This window comes from Lontra canadensis, unplaced genomic scaffold (genome assembly GCF_010015895.1).
Source record: "Lontra canadensis isolate GAN:19392208 unplaced genomic scaffold, GSC_riverotter_1.0 scaffold61, whole genome shotgun sequence".
In the NCBI taxonomy this organism is placed as follows: Eukaryota; Metazoa; Chordata; class Mammalia; order Carnivora; family Mustelidae; genus Lontra; species Lontra canadensis.
In genome coordinates this window covers 8,620,713-8,638,400 of record NW_022631055.1, presented here as the reverse complement: position 1 = coordinate 8,638,400, position 17,688 = coordinate 8,620,713, and the positions used below count along the sequence as shown (strand labels likewise).

At 35.2% G+C, this 17,688-nt stretch overlaps 1 protein-coding gene across 5 annotated transcripts in view; it reads right to left on the bottom strand.

The window, feature by feature from the left end:
* TSGA10 (testis specific 10) overlaps nt 1–17,688 on the bottom strand; it is a 131,133-nt gene that overhangs the window by 104,494 nt on the left and 8,951 nt on the right. For 3 of the 5 annotated variants that reach the window (XR_004385049.1, XM_032877857.1, XM_032877860.1), the window contains exons 2-3: nt 12,895–13,023; nt 3,085–3,300 (exon numbers count right to left, since the gene is read on the bottom strand). The gene's annotated coding sequence lies outside the window, so the exon portion shown is untranslated. Of the gene's footprint in view, nt 1–3,084; nt 3,301–12,894; nt 13,024–17,688 lie in introns of those variants that run through there. The other 2 variants (XM_032877859.1, XM_032877858.1) reach the window with 2 other exon arrangements.

Here is a 17,688-nt window from a genome sequence, read left to right as displayed (position 1 = left end):
CATAAGGATGATGACAACATGCACTGGTGTTCATATCCCCAACACTGGTCATGTACTTTCTACTCCCCATTCTACCTGTAACATTCACTTACTGAGGTTGGTGATTTCATTTCAGTACGTTCAAACAACCCATTTTATCCCCTCTTTATTTATTATTCAATGTCTTTCCTGCATCAGCAATGCTATCTCTACTCAAGCTTTCCAGTTCTCAGATATACCAAACATTCCACATCATATGTGAATGTCTATTTCCTAGAAATGCTCTTTTTGAAGCTAGGCAGAATTTCCATCTATGGGCTTAACATATTCAGTTTTAGGTAAATCCTAGCTCTTTTATTTTAAATCTTTCCCATTCCTTAAATTCTCTTTTTGATAGCAGAAGTTTCACCCAGACAGAGTACTCACTCTCTAACACAGATTTTAAGAATCCTTTAAAATTGATGACTTCGAAACTGGGTACTCTCTTCAGGGGAATTTGGCCAACTAGGCACCCTAGACTGGGAAGCAACATAATTTTTAATTTGAGGAAGAAAACAAGAAAGAAAATAAAACTTTAACCCAGTATTCTTTAATTTGATAATCTTTATTATTTTTTAAAGATTTTATTTATTTATTTGTCAGAGAGAGAGAAAGAGGGCACAAGTAGGAGGAGTGGCATGCAGAGGGAGGAGTAGGGTCCCCTCCAAGGAAGAAGCCCAATGGGGACTCAATCACAGGGCCCTGGGATCAAAACCTGAGCTGAAGGCAGATGCTTAACCAACTGAGCCACCTAAGCATCTTGATAATTTTTATTATTAAGACTGAACTTAATTTGACACTAAATTGTTAATGAAGGATAACTATTTTTAAAAGAAACAGTATAAACAAAAAGAATTTATTGAAAAATGTTTAAAATATTCAAGCTACCTTTTAATGTCCTTCAAATACTTTAGTAGCAATCATCTGCCTTCAGCTCAGGTCATGGTCTCAGAGTCCTGGGATCGAGTCCCGCATTGGGCTCTCTGCTCAGGAGGAAGCCTGCTTCCTCCTCTCTCTGCCTGCCTCTCTGCCTACTTGTGATCTGTCAGATAAATAAATAAAATCTTCGAAAGAAGAAAAAAAAAATTCAGTAGGTTCACTCTGGCTTTGAAATACATTGTATCTTGCTTATAAACTGTTAGGCAATAAAAATTATAATTGTGTGAAGTTATAATTTCCAACATTTTTTACATTAAAATATTTTGAGTATTTACTATTTTATTTTCTATTCCTAGATAACAAATTACCCTAACCTTACTGACCTCAAATGTCAAACATTTTTATCTCATAATTTCAAGTATAGCTTAGTTATAATATAAATCAAAGTTTATGATATGTGAAGTTTCTTAATGTTCCTAGTTTCTAAATTTCATGGCAGAGTACTAAAAACTCAATCAAGAAATAAAATGTTTATCAAAATATCATAAAGCTACATTAACTAAAATAATGTGATGGTGGCACAGATAACAGCACATAAAGAAGTCTATGAAATCAAATAATCCAGAAACATATCCAAGCACATATGAGAATTTAGTAATTATTAAAATGGCATTTCAAATCAGTGACTAAAGGAAGGACTATCCAACCCTACCTATTACTAGAACAAGAAGAAATTCCAGGATTAAAACTTACAAAAATATTAAAAAGTATTTAAAAATGTAGAAAATATTCTTGAGTTCTTGAGGTGAGAAGATCTTCCTAAACAAGAATCAAAACTAGGTGGAGAACAGAGGATTTTTAGGGCAGTGAAATTACTCTGCATGATACCATAATGGTACACACATTTCATTCTACATTTGTTCAAACTCTTGGAACATATAACACCAAGTGTGAACCCTAATGTAAACTATGGACTCTAGGTTATAATGATGAGTCAATGTAGGTTCATCAATTTTAGCAAAGGTATCACTTGGGTGGGGGATGTTGCTAACAGGGAGGGTGTCCATATGTAGGGCCAGGGGTATATGGGAAATCTCTATACATTCTGCTTAATTTTGCTATAAACCTAAAACTGCTCTAAAAATAAAGTTATTCAAATTTTTAAAAAAGGGGAGGACCTTGAAAAGATAAAAGAATCAAAACTCAAAGTCAGTAAAGATTGACAAATTTTACTACACAAAAATTTAAAACTTTGATTAAGAAAACCTTTTTAAAGTGTGAAATAAATTATGGGTGTGAAAACAGAAAAAAAGGATGGAAATACATGTATCATCTATTTGTTGGTAGATATTTCTGCAGAGGAGAGAAGAATTAGGAAGGAAGAGAAATGTCCTATATACAAAACATTCCTGCTTTTCTTCAAAATTTTTATTTAAATTCTAGTTAGTTAACATACAGTGTGACACTGGTTTCAGGAGTAGAATTTAATGATTCATCACTTACATATAACACCCAGTGCTCATCATAACAAGTTCCCTCCTTAAACCCCATCACCCATTTAGCCCATCTCCTGCCCACCTCCCTCCATCAACCTTGTTTGTTCTCTATCATTAAGAATCTCTTATGGTGTACTTCCCCCTCTCTTTTTCTCCCCTTCCCATATGTTTTATTTCCTAAATTCCACATATAAGTGAAATCATAAGATATTTGTTTTTCTGACTTAATTTGCTTAGCATAATACCCTCTAGTTCCATCCATGTTGTTGCAAATGTCAAGATTTCACCCTGTTTGATGGCTGAGCAATCTTCCATCATGTATATATATATGGCCCATACAGAACATTCCTATTGCCTGCCAGTTTTTATCATGACTACATATTACTTTGGAAATTTTTTGAGCAAAACTTTTTAAAAGAAATAAAACGTGCAATACAATTTAATCCCTAAATATTTAAATGTAATTTCAAATCTAAAAAACTGTCAAATGATATAAATGTGAACATCACTCTATTGCATTCAATAATTGCATGATGTTTAGAGTAGAATTAAAATCCTAACTAGAATTACTGCACTGATCATTTCACAATATATAGAAATACTGAATCATTATTTTGTACAACTTGAGCTAATGCAATACTATATATCAGTTAGAACTCAATAAAAAATCCTATTGTGGTAAATGTAATACCTTTGCTTCTTCAAGTTCTTTGTCAGCGGTATCCACCACAAAATTTTTCTCTTTTTCTAGTTGCTCTGCTAGTTGGTCAATTTTAATCAATTCTTTACAAAGATGCTCATTGTGGCTGGTTAAATCATCTACTTGACTGCTTACCACCTCCTTACTATCCAAGAGTTTCCTAACATATTCTTCCAAGCCATGATTTGTCTGTTTGAGATCTTCAATCTGTTATAATTAGAAAGAAAATAGACATATTACAATATTTCCTTTGCTTCCCTCTGAGGAGAACAAGCAGGCGACTAGAATCAGGAAAGGAGGTTTGCATCCCTAGAAGGAGACCTAACTATATATATATTTTTCACTTTCTGAATTTTGTACCATGTGAATGTAATACCTATCTGAAAAAAACACATTAAATGAAAATTCAAAAAGGTTTATAGCTACATCTTCCAAAACAATTTACAATTAATAAACTTAATTACTATTTCTTTTTAGCCAAAACTATTAGAAAAATGGCCAAATATTTATATCTACACAAAAGAAACCAGTCTTGAAATTACTTAATTTTAATACCAATTAATGTTCTTCAGAATTAAATTTCTAATTTTTGTTACCAAAATATGTTAACTCAAAAAAAAAAAAAAGTTCTTTTGAACATATCAATAACTTACTTGACTAAGCTAAATACCAAATCAATCAAGTATTTGCTGACTAATGTGGAGGACCACAGCTTTCCTTCCCAGCCCACTATCAAAACATCAATGGATGAAGAAAAGGGACTTTTCTATCACGGAGGTATCCAAATGCCTTTAAAGGAAAAAAAATATATTAGACCCATTGAAAATGACTGTATGTCAGGACATACGGTGAATTATTTAAAGTTTCCTTTTTTGCCCTGGCCTCAAGAAATTTTAAAGCCTACCTGCAACCCACCTCTAGCAACTAGCACAGAACCTGTGTGCAATGATCTTCTGCCTGCTATTCTTGTCCCATGCTTTAAGTTTATTTTCCCCTATTCTTATTACCTAAGTTATTTTTATTACTTGTATCTTTTTTAAAACTATAGGATGTGGGATAAACACACATAAACTTCAATATATCTATCCATATGTCTTTTTATCTTTGTTCATGGCTTCTACAGTGCTATATTTTCTGAGCAATAAGGACACACTAAAAATGTTTGCTAACTTTCCACTGCACCAGGAGAGGTTAAATGCTTTTCCTCTCTGTGCCACCATAAAGCCTCTTACACAATTTAATCTTGGTATCTGATAACATATATTATTATTTACTTCCCTGTCCCTTCCACTAAATTCTAAGCAACTTTAAAGCGATTGTCTCTAACTTCAGTATTAACACACCTCTAACTTCTATATCATTTACTATATACCTAACATATAATCTCAAATTTTTTAAATGAAATAAAACTAATAAATTATAAATTAAACACTCACTCTCCTCACCTCTAGCATCAAGCCATACACTTTTACTAAATTCCAAGACACAACTACTTTAGAAGAGGCAGTTTCAAGTGGTAGAAAGGATGTAGTCTTTGGAATTAGGCAGACCAGTTCAAGTCCTATTGTAGTTCTTTAATCAGTTACTTAATCCTGAAAATTTACCATATTTTCTTGATCCTAAGAGATGCATCTGACTTCAGGAAAAATAAATGGAAGCCTCCGGACTTTCATCTGCTAAATGGAGAGAATACCTACAATTTTCAGGATTGTAGTCAAGTATAACAAGTATAAAAGTTCAAGTAAAATTTCTGGAAGATGACAGGTACTCAAAAAGTAGCTTTTAAAAAAAACCTTTTTATTTTGAAATAACCAAAGGAGTCACAGGAAGTTACAAAGTATACAAAAGGATTTCTTTGGCCCTTAACCCACTTTTCCCAATAGTTCCATCTTAAATAATTATAATACAATATCAAACTCAGAGATTTGACATTGGTACAATGGGATCCCATGTAGAGTCAGCATCTCGGTAAGATATACAATTATTCCATTACCACAAAGATTGCACTCCTGTTACCCCTTTATAGTCACATCTTCTCCCCTCCCCATCCTTAACTCTTAGCAGCCACTAATCTCTATAATTTTGTCTTTTCAGGAATGTTATATAAGTAAAATCATGTGATAAAGATCATAGTATGTGATCTTTTGACACTGTCTTTTCACTGAGCATAATGTCGTTGAGATCTATCCAAGTTACACGAATGCATTGTTCATTCTTTTTGTTGCTAATATTCCATGGTATGGATTAACAATTTGTTTAGTCATTACTGATTAAGGGAAATTGTAGTTATTTCCAGTCTTTATGACAAATAAAGCTGCTATGAACAATCACATACAGGTATCTGAGTGGACATAAGTTTTCATTTCTCTGACATACCTGGGAGTGCAATTGCTGGGCTATATGATAAATATATCTTTAGTTTATAAAGAACAAAACTATTTTCCAGAGTGGTTGTACCATTTCCCATTCCTACCAGGAATGTATGAGTGATCTCCTCATCCTTGCCAGCACTGGGTATTGTCACTATTTTCCATCCTAACTGTTCTTATAGGCATGCATTGTTGTTTCATCTTGGTCTAAATCTGCATTTCCCTGATGTTTAGAAAGGATGAACTTCTTTTTATGTGCTTATCAACATATATCCTTCTATGAAATATCTCTTCACATCTTTTGCTCATTTTCTAATTGGATTGTTCCTTTTTAGTGCTGATTTTTAATAATTCTTCATGTATCTTACATATGATTCTTCTGGAAAAAATATGATTTGTAGCTTGTTTTGTCATCCTGTTAGATGGATTTTTCAAAGCAAAAGATTTAAATTTTGATGAAGTCCAAATTATCAATTTTTCTTTTATCAATCATGCTTTTGGTGTCACACCGAAGAACTCTTCACCAAGCCCAAGGTCCTGAAGATTTTCTGTATTATCCTAAAAAGTTTCCATTTTATGTTTTAAATTTAAATTTATGATCCATTTGGAATTAATTTTTTGTGTTAAGGTGTGAGTTTAGGTCTAGATTCGCTTTCAATTGTTTCAGCACCATTTGTTGAAAAGACTATCTTTCCTGCATTAAACTGCATTTGCACTTCTGTCAAAAGCCTTCTGGTTTTACTCGTGGAAGGGTATTTCTGGATTCTCTATTCTGTATCATTGATCTGTGTCTTTCTCTTTAGTGATACCAGTCTTAACTACTGTTAATTATATAATAAGCTTTGAAACCAAAGAGAATGACTCTTCCCACTTTATTATTCTTTTCAAAATTGTTTTTGTTGGGGTTTTGATGAGAACTGCATTAAATGTATACTGATTTGGAGAGAACTGACATCTTTACTATGTTGAGGCTTCCAATCCATAAACATGATGTCGCTCCATTTGTTTAGACCTTCTTTGGTTTTTCATTAGCATGTTGTAGTTTTCAGATTATAAGTTCATACTTCAAATATCTAAGGATTCCATTTTCTATTTGAGTAATTGTAAATGATATTGCATTTTCTGATTTCCACATGTTAATTGCTAATATAAAGAAAATGAACATATATTGTGACCTTGATGAACTCATTTGCTAGTTCTAGTTTTGTACTGTAGATTTTATGAAATTTTCTAGGTAGAGGACACATGTCATCTACCATCAGGGATGACAGTTTTGTTTCTTAATCTCCAGTTTGTATGCCTTTCAACCTTTCAACCTACATGTATAGTTATATTTGAAGTGAATTTCTTACAGATAGCGTTAAGGCTAGATCAGGTTTTTTAATCCAGTCTACTAGTTTCTGTCTTTCAATTGTTATACTTAGACTGTTATATTAAGATTCAAGTGTGAGTCAACTATACTTCAGTTTAAAAAAACATTCAAGTGTGACTTCTTTTTGGTCGTTTGTTTTGTTTTTCCTGCCTTCCTGTGGGTTACTTGAACTTTTTTAAAATTCCATTTTGAATTATTTATAGTGTTTTTGAGAAATCTCTTTGCACAGCTTTTTAGTGGTTGCTCAAAGTGTAATTTATTTGTAACTTAGCACAGCATTTTACCAGCTCAAGTGTAGAAAACTTACTTACCTTTATACCCCTTATATCCCTTTACCCTCCTCTACTAATAAAATAATTATCTTAAATATTTCATCTACATCCATTAGATGTAATTGAGAATTACATTTGACAACACATCCATCTCAATGTAATTGAGAATTACGTTTGACAAACACAATTTAGAAAACAACAAAAAAGGAAACTGTATTGCATTTAGCCATATCCTTCTTTGTCTTTCTTTCCTATTCTTTCAAGGTTCTTTTATCACTTCCTTTCTAGTTAGAGAAATTCCTTTAGCTATTCTTGTAGGATAGTTCTGCTGTCTACCAATTATCTTAGATTTCTTTATCTGAAAATGCCTTGATTTTCCATTAATTTCTGAAGGATACTTTCACTGAATACAGAATACTGTATAACATGTTTTACCTCTTTCCAACCTCCACATTTTCAGATCTGCTGTTATTTGAATTGGTGCTCACCTATAAGTAATGAACTGTTATTTTCAGGATTACTTTTTTTTGTCTTTAGTTCTCACAAGTTTGAATACAAGGTGTCTTGGCATGGGTTTCTTTGAGAGATTCCTGGTAGGTGTTCACTTATCTTCTTTAATCCATATCAAGTCTTTTGCCAAATTTGGAGAATATCTAGCCTTCCCACTTTATTTTCAGCTTCCTACTTTATTTTCTTCTGCTTATGGCCTATTACACATCACCTATTGGTTTTGTTTTCATTCTGTCTTTTCTGTATCCTAATTTTGTTTCTGAAAATTCAGTTCAACTATTATTTTAGAATATACTGTATGCCAGGCAGTATTCCATTCCATTAATGCTCTGAATATTTTTTCAGTCTGATCCTCTCTTAACTTTCTTTCTGGGACTCTAGTGATCTAAATATTAACCCGTTTGTTATAGTCCCACCTGTCCTGAGGCTCTCTTCACACTTTTTCAATCCATTTTCTCTCTGTTCAGATTAGGTTATTTGCATTTTCTATTCTCATGTTCACCAACTCATTCCTATATCCTTTCCATCCTGTTGTTTGAGAGCACTGAGTTTTTGTTACTGTATTTTTTAAAATTTTCATTATGGTAAAACATACATAAAACTTACTATTTTAACCACTCCTAAGTGTGCGATTTGGTGGCAGTAAGTACATCCACAATATTTTGGAACTATCCCACATCCATTTCCAGAATTTGTTTTAATTATCCCAAAATCTGTACCCACTAAACAATAACCCTCTATGAATTTGCCTATTCTAGGTACTTCATATAAGTGGAATCACATACTTGTCCCTCTGTGCCTGGCTTATTTCATTTAGCATAATGTTTTCAAGTCTCACCCATGTTGCAATATTGCATCAGAATTTCAGTCTTTTTAAAGGCTGAATAATATTCCATTGTAAGTACTCACCACATCTTGTTATGCATCTATTGACAGACAGCTAGGTTGCTTCCACCTTTTGGCCATTGAAAATCATGCTGCTATGAACGTCAGTGTACAAGTATCTGAATTCCTATTTTCAATCTTTTGGGGCTATATCTAGGAGTGGAATAGCTGAATCATGTGGTAATTCTATATTTAACTTTTACAGGAACTGCTGAACTTTTTCCACCATGGCTGCACCATTTTATATTACCACTAACAATGCACAAGGGCTCCAGCTGTTCCACAACATCACCTGCACTTGTTATTTTGTTTTGATAACAGCAATCCTAAAGGTATGAAATGATACCACATTGTGGTTTTGATTTGCATTTTTTCAATGGATCATGATGTTGACCATCTTTTCATGTGCTTACTTGCCATTTGTATATCTTTGGAAAAACGCCTATTCAAGTCCTTTGCCCACTTTTGAATTGGGTTGTTTTGTTTTTTGATTATTGAGTTGTAAAGTTCTTTAAATATTCTCGATATTAATCCCTTATCAGCTATATGATTTAGAAATATTTTCTCCCGTGCATTTTTAATTGACTTTATTTTTTTTTGAAGTTTAATTTAATTTTTTGAGAGAGAGACACACACACACATGCAGGGGGAGGGGAAGGGAGAAGCAGACTCCAGTCTGAGCAGGGAGCCAGATGCGTGGCTTGATCCCAGGTCCCCAGGATCATGACTTGAGCTGAAGGCAGATGCTTAACCGCATGAGCCACCAAGGTGCCCTTACACATTTTTCTTTTAGAGTAGTTTTAGGCTTACAGAAAAGTTAATCAGGAAATACAGAGAGTTCCCACATACTCCTTCTCCCCATATGACAGTTTCCCATCTTATTTATGAATATTGACACATTAAATAAAGTCCAGAGTTTATGTTAGGGTTTACTCTTTGCGTTGTAGATTCTACAGCTTTTGACAAATGCTTAGTGACATGTATCTACCACCACTGTATCATACAGAATAGCTTCACTTTCCTAAAAAAAACCTGTGCTCCATTTACCCTTCCCACCTTTTCTTCCTTCAAATTCCTGGCAATCAGTGATCTTTCTAATGTCTTTGTTTTATCTTTTCCAGAAGGTCAAATAGTTGGAATCATGGAGTATGTAACCTTTTTGGTTAGCTTTTCTCACCTAGCAATTTGCTTTCAAGTTTCCTTCATGTCTTTTTGTGACTTGATAGTTCATTTCTTTTTATCAAGGAATAATATTCTATTGTACAGATATACCACAATTTTTTAATCTATTTACCTACTGAAGAACATCTTGGTTGCTTCCAAAATTTTCACTTGGTTCTTCTTTATATCTTTTATTTCTTTGATGAGATTTTCTAGCTTTGTGCTTGTTTCAAACATGGTCAGAACTGCATGAAGCATGTATATGATAATGGATCTAAAATCCTTGTGAGATAGTTGTTTCACCTCTGTGTTGGCATCTTCTGGTTGTCTTTTCTCATTAAGGTTGAGATATTCCTGATTTTTGAGATAAGAAGTGATTTTTTTTTTCATTGAGATCTGCTCTTGTGTTTTAGTAGGCTTCTTCTCACACTTCTGTGACTTTAGTTCCAGCTAATAAACGGGGATGCTACCTCTTATTGCCAGGTGAAGGTGGAGGTCTAATTTCTCTACTGTGCCTCTGTTGATACCTGGGGGAGGACTGGTGTCCTTGTTACTATTAGGCAGGGATGGGTGTTCAGGGTCCCCACCAGGACTCTGCTGATACCACCACAGTAAGGAAGAATACAGGTACCTTGTTATTGTTCCCATGTGCTCTCCACCAACTCTGTGGGTGGGTGGACTTGTTACTGCTAGAAGGAAGTAAAAATCCTGAATCTGCATGTGGTCCCCTCTGAAACCACATCAACAAAAAGTAAAGGGGAAACCTGTTACTCTCGGTGAGGGTGGATATCTAGGCTCCTGATGTGGTCTTTGCTGACACTAGGCGGTTGTGGGGGATACTTACTGCCTAGTAGACAATACAGTCTTGGCTCCCCAGCATGCCTTTTTGATATCACCTTGGTGGGATGTGGGGGCTTGGAGGGTGAGCCATGAGGTATGGCTGAGACTCCTTGTCACAGCTTGACAAGGATGGAAGTCTAGGCTCTTTACTCAGATTTTTCCAGCAGGAATGAGGCTACGGTTTTTTTCATGGTGTTTGAACAGGTAGTTATTGTCCCCAAACAGTCTTCATTAGAAACAGATCCATAAATACAGAGAACAAAATGATGGTTGCTAGAGGGGAGGAAGATGAGAAAGTGGGTGAAGGGGAGTGAGAGGTATAGGCTTCCACTTATGGGATGAGTAAGTCATAAGGATGAAGGGTAAAATGTAGGGAATTTAGTCAATAGTATTATAATAGCACTGTATGGTGACAGATGGCAACTACACTTGTGGTGAGCAGAGCATGAAGTATAGAGTTGTCAAATCACTATGCTGTATATCTGAAAATAATGTAATACTATGTGTCAACTATACTTTAATTAAAAAATTAAAAATTAAAAAATAATTAGTAGAGAAAAAAGAGGAACTTCACCAGGGAAAGAAAAGCCCAGAAGATAACACTTTAAGCAAGGGATCCAATTAAAGATCATTAGTAATGGGACAAATTGAAATTGTGTGCTATTTGATAGGAGGCAATGAAAAGAACCCACCATCATTTCTGTGATATTCCTGTCTGTATTAATTTTGTATCTTAAGCCAACAATTATGTCACAGTTTCCTGTTATCAGGGATCTGAAGTGACTTAATTTGGTAATTTTGGTTTAAGGTCTCTCACTAGGTCAAAGGAGTCAGTCAGGGTGACTGTCACCATAGGAAGGTTTAAGTGGGGCTACAGAATCCCCTTCCAAACTCACCCAACATACTTGGTAGACCTCAGTTTCTCACTGGCTATTGGCTGTTTCAGTTCCTTTCCAGGTGGGCCTATCTACAGAGCTGCTCACAACATGGAAACTTGCTTCCTATAGAGCAAGTGATCCAAGAGATCACTTTATAACTTAAACACTTCTGCTCTATGCTCTTGGTCACAAAGATCAATGCTGGTACCATGTGCAAGGAGACTGTATTAGAGTGGGAATAAAAGAGGTGGGCCAATTTGAAGGCTGATTTCCACACAGCCAAAGGTTCATAACATAAAGATGATCATAACAAACCCAAATCAATAGCCATTCTATAAAATAATTGGCTTGTATTCTTCAAAGTGTTGTGGTCATGAAAATCAAGGAATAATGTTCCTGATTGAAGAAGATAAAGGGACACAATAGCTAAATGCAATGTGTGATGCTGGATCTCTTTGTTATTGAGGACGTTATGGGACAACTGGAAAAAACTTGAATGGGGTCAGAGGATTAGCTGGCAGCAATGTATTCAAGTTCATTTCCTGATTTTTACCAGGTTGTATTGTGATCTTGTAGTAGAGTGTTCTTATTTATAGGAAAGACCCACTCAAATGTGAGGGATATCAGGACATCAGGTCTGCAACTTACTCTCAAATGGTTTGGGATTGTAGGGGGGATATTCTTTGTTCTGTAATTGCAACTTTTAGAGAAATTTGAGATTGTTTCCAGATTAAAAATATATATAAACTATAAAGACCCAGGACAGAAAAAAAAGTGGTCTACATTGCTAGACTGCCCCCTTCCTAGTTCTTTTTTTGTCTGTATCCATTCTAGATGCCAGTTTTTCTAGCAATGAGATACATGGAGCAAAAGGAAAACCCAGAAATTCACTAACATGTCAATTATTGTATGCTGAGGTCCCTAGCCAGTCTTCCTGCTCCTGCCCACCTTTCAGAATGTCCTTATGTTTGTTTTATAACAAAATGTTCAGCATTTTTAGTTGTACTAAGTGGGACAAATAGGGTAAAGTAAGTCTACTCCGTCTTCCTAAAAGAGGAAGTTTCTTTTAATAGCCTTCATTAGTAGCCTTACCGCAGATCAGGCACCAGGAAAACAAATATCAAACCTGGAACTGGGTTCCAGAGAACTGGCTTCAAATCCTAGCTAACTTGGGAGTCCAGACAAATGCTACCTAGCTTTGTCACTTGTTAGTCAAATGTAATTCTATAGCTTCTTGGAATTTTAGTTTCCATGTCTGTAAAATGGAAATCACAGCACTATTTCACAAGGTTGGAATTAAATAAGATTATGTACGTAAAAGCACTGGACACAACACTTCCACATAGTTTGCACTCATATATATCTGAATCTTCATGTATCAAAATGATTAGGATATAAATGGAATGATTTTAGACCCATAAAATTCCAAGGAGCACTGAATTAGTATTTATTATCCATCTTCTTGTTTTAAAATAGGCCCTCATCTCAAATTAATTCAGGGAAATAAATGTAACCTGTAATTTCAGTGCAGAGATGAATTTATCTTGATTTCTCACTTCTTGTTCTAGCTGCAGAGTATTCTGGTATTTTTCAGCTTCAGAAACTGGAGCCCCTAGACCAAAATCATGTTCTTTGGTGGTAACCTAGTGGAAAAAAATGGGAATGATACAGAGGCATTCAGTTTAAAACAGTTTTGTGATTTTTCACAACTGTCAATGATACTTGGAAATTAACAATATTCTTAGATACACAATTATTTTTAACTCTGTCTCACCAGCTAAGAGGATTTTCATCAAACTTTACTTTCTTAAAATCCCATGTTATGAAACTTTTTCTGTGTTTTCCAAATATAAAACCACAATATTCAACGTGCTTTTCAAAAAAAAAAAAAAAAAATCCCATCCTATCCCATTTGTAACCACCCTTCTAAGGAAATATGGGTCATCAGTAAATAATGCAGGCTACTTCTAAGCCTGTGTTGACCAATATAATAGCTACTAGCTACCTATTTATTGCTGCTTTTGTATATTAACAAAAAGGTTTGCTACCCATACCACAAAGGGCTAATGTCCCTAATACAGAAATAACTCATATAAATAAAAAAGGAGATGAAATACCCTAATAGAAAAAGTGGCAAAGAATATGGATATTTCATAGAAATGGCTTTTAAACAGATTTAAAGATTCTATCTCACAAATTAAAACAACACTGAGATACCTTTTTTAACTTCACATTGGCAAAGATCAGGAAGTTGGATATATAATTTAACATTCTTATACATCACTGATGGCAGCATAAATTGATACAATATTTCTGGAGAACAGCTGTGCAAAATCTAGCAACATTATAAATGCACAAAGCTTCTGTACTAATAATTCCAATTTTAGGAAATTTTCCTAAATACATATTTGCACATGTGCAAAATAATAACGTTAAAATATTTTTCACTTTAGAGTACTATACATACTACCCCATACTGTGCTTTTTTATATAACAATGTATCTCAGAAATTATATCATTTAGGGAAATAATTTGTTCTTTCCCTGAATCAAGGCTGCCTGCTGTTATGTTAAGGAAGAGAGAATTTGCTATAAGAATCCTAGATCTCTCCTGGCAACACAGATGCTATTCTACAAAAACTAGCATTTGAGAAATTATAGGATCAGGATGCCCCAGTCATTGACTTTCTATTACACCCTGCATGACCCACTACTTAGCAGTCTGACAGGCTTATTTTCTTTTTCCCCTCCCTTAAACCAGACCTAAATCTGCTTTTCAGTTCTTCATTTCAGCACTTATTGCCTCACCAGGAATTTCAGCACTAATTCTCACAGAGTATTTCTAACTTAGGAATCATTTAGGCCTATATAGCTTAGGCCAAAATCCTAAGTATCTTTTTTTTACATAGTTTCTGTTGAAAAATGTGTTCCTATATGCTAACTGAACATAAAAAAAAAAGGTGTTCTTACTCATAAACATTTGACTTAGAATACCAGATTCAGACTATACACTATAGTAACACTTATGAATTTTCTTATTTACAGTAGGCCTGAAATGCTGCATTTCTAAAAATGCTGCTCAGTAATTCCTTATTTGGCTAGTACAGAGACCACTTTGAATAGCAAGGATCTCTTCAATTAAAGTTGTAACCTGCCACACACTCAGAGTTCTTCATAATTTGGTCACATCCCACTTCTCCAAACTTATCTCCTAGTTGATACCTCCAAGAATACCTCTATAAAAGACAAACTATTCTCCATATTCTTTATACATACGTTCATATTATCATTATAAATATACAGTAACTTTTGCTCATGAGCCTTGCTCTTTTCTCTGTTTAAAGACACTTTTGAGGCTCAGCCTGAATTCCACATTCTCTTAGGACGTGTTCTCAATATTCTCCATCAAATCGTGATCACTTCTTCATTGAGACTTCTGTACGTACTGGTTACAGAATAAACTGCGTAGCTATATTTTTCTTCCAGATAGGTCTTCCTCACACAATTATTAGAATATATTTCTTGGGGTGCCTGGGTGGCTCAGTGGGTCAGGTCATGATCCCAGGGTCCTGGGATGGAGCCCCGCATCGGGATCTCAGCTCAGCAGGGGAGCCTGCTTCCTCCTCTCTCTCTGCCTTCCTCTCTGCCTACTTGTAATCTCTGTCAAATAAATAAATAACTAAAATCTTGAAAAAAAAAAAAAGAATATATTTCTTATTGTGTTATGTTAGTCACCATACAGTACTTCATTAGTTTTTTATGATGTGTTCCATGACTCATTGTTTGCATATAAAACCCAGTGCTCATTGCAATACGTACCCTCCTTAATACCCATCACCAGGCTAACACATCCCCCTGTCCACCTCCCCTCTGAAACCCTCAGTTTGTTTCCCAGGGTCTCTCATGGTTCATCTCCCCCTCTGGTCTCCCCACCTTCATTTTCCCTTCCTTCTCCTAATGTCCTCCATGTTATTCCTTATGTTCCACATGTAAGTGAAACCACATGATAATTGTCTTTCTCCGCTTGACTTATTTCACTTAGCATAATTCCTTCCAGTTCCATCCATGTTGAGGCAAATGGTGGGTATTCATCCTTTCTGATGGCTGAGTAATATTCCATTGTACATATGGACCACATCTTCTTTATCCACTCACCTACTGAAGGGCATCTCATCTCCTCCCAGTTTGGCTATTGTGGATACTGATGCTATGAACAATGGGGTGCATGTGCCCCTTCAGATCACTACATTTCTATCTTTGGGGTAAATACCCAGGAGCATGATGCTGGATCATAGGGTAACTCTATTTTAATGTTTTGAGGAACCTCCAAACAGTTGTCCAAAGTGACTGTACCAACTTGCATTCCTACCAACAGTGTAACACGGTTACCCTTTCTCCACATCCTCATCAACATTTGTTGTTTCCTGCCTTGTGAATTTTTGCCATTCTAACTGGTGTAAGATGGTATTTCAGTGTGATTTTGATTTGGATTTCCGTGGTGGCTAATGATGCTAAACATGTTTTCATGTGTCTTTTAGCCATGTGTATGTCTTCTTTGGAGAAGTGTCTGTTCATGTCTTTTGCCCCTTTTTTTCACTTGATTATTTGTTTTTTGGATGTTGAATTTGAGAAGTTCTTTATAGATCTTGGATACCAGCCCTTTATCTGTAGTGTCATTTGGAAATATCTTCTCCTATTCCATGGGTTGCCTCTTTGTTTTGTTGACTATTTCCTCTGCTGTGCAGAAGGTTTTTATCTTGCTCAAGTCCCAAAAGTTCATTTTTGCTTTTGTTTACCTTGCCTTTGGAAACGTGTCTTGAAAGAAGTTGCTGTGGCTGATGTCAAAGAGGTTACTGCCTATGTTCTCCTCTAGGATTTTGATGGATTCCTGTCTCACATTGAGGTCTTTCATCCATTTAGAGTTTATCTTTGTGTATGGTGGAAGAGAACGGTCGAGTTTCATTCTTCTGTATATAGCTGTCCAATTTTCCCAGTACCATTTATTGAACAGACTGTCTTTTTTCCATTGGCTATTCTTTCCTGCTTTGTTGAAGATTAGTTGACTATAGAGTTGAGGGTCCATATCTGGGCTCTCTATTCTGTTCCATTTATCTATGTGTCTTTTTGTGCCAGTACCATACTGTCTTGGTGATCACAGCTTTGTAATATAGCTTGAAATAAGGCAATGTGATACAATCAGCTTTTTTTTTCTTTTTCAACATTTCCTTGGTGATTTGGGGTCTTTTCTGGTGCCATACAAATTTTAGAACTTTTTGTTCCAGCTCTTTGAAAAATGCCATTGGTATTTTGATCAGGACGGAAGTGAAAGTGTAGATTGCTCTGGGCAGGATAGACATTTTAACAGTATTAGTTCTTCCAGTCCATGAGCATGGAATGTTTTCCCATCTTTTTGTGTTTTCTTCAATTTCTTTCCTAAGTGTTCCATAGTTTCTAGATCCTTTACCTCTTTCATTAGGTTTATTCCAAGGTACCTTATGGTTTTCGGTGCTATTGTAAATAGAATCGATTCCCTAATTTCTCTTTGTACGGTTACATCATTAGTGTATAGAAAAACAACTGATTTCTGTGCACAGATTTTGTATCCTGCCACGTTACTGAATTGCCATATGATTCTAGTAATTTGGAGGTGGAGTCTTTTTGGGTTTTTCACATAAGGTATCATGTCATCTGCAAAGAGAGAGAGTTTTACTTCTCTTTGCCAATCTGGATACCTTTTATTTCTTTTTGTTGTCTGGTTGCTAATGTTAGGACTTCTAGCACTATGTTGAACAATAGTGGTGAGAGTGGGCATCCTTGTCATGTTCCTGATCTTAAGGGAAAAGCTGATATTTGCTGTGGGCTTTTCACAGATGGTTTTTAAGAAATTGAGGACTGTTCCCTCTATCCCTACACTCTGAAGAGTTTTAATCAGGAAAGGATGCTATATTTTGTCAAATGTTTTTTTCTGCATCAAATGAGAGGATCGTGTGGTTCTTGTTTTTTCTTTCATTTATGTGTTCTATCACACTGATTGATTTGTGACTGTTGCACCACCCTTGCATCCCAGGAATAAATCCTACCTGGTCCTGATAGACAATCCTTTTAATGTACTGTTGGATCCAATTGGTTAGGATCTTGTTGAGAATTCTGGCATCCATATTCATCAGGACTATTGGTCTGTAATTCTGCTTTTTGATAGGGTCTTTGCCTGGTTTGGGGGTTAAGGTAATGCTGGCCTCATAGACTGAGTTTGGAAGTTTTCCTTCTGTTTTTATTTTTTGAAACAACTTCAAGAGAATAGGTATTATT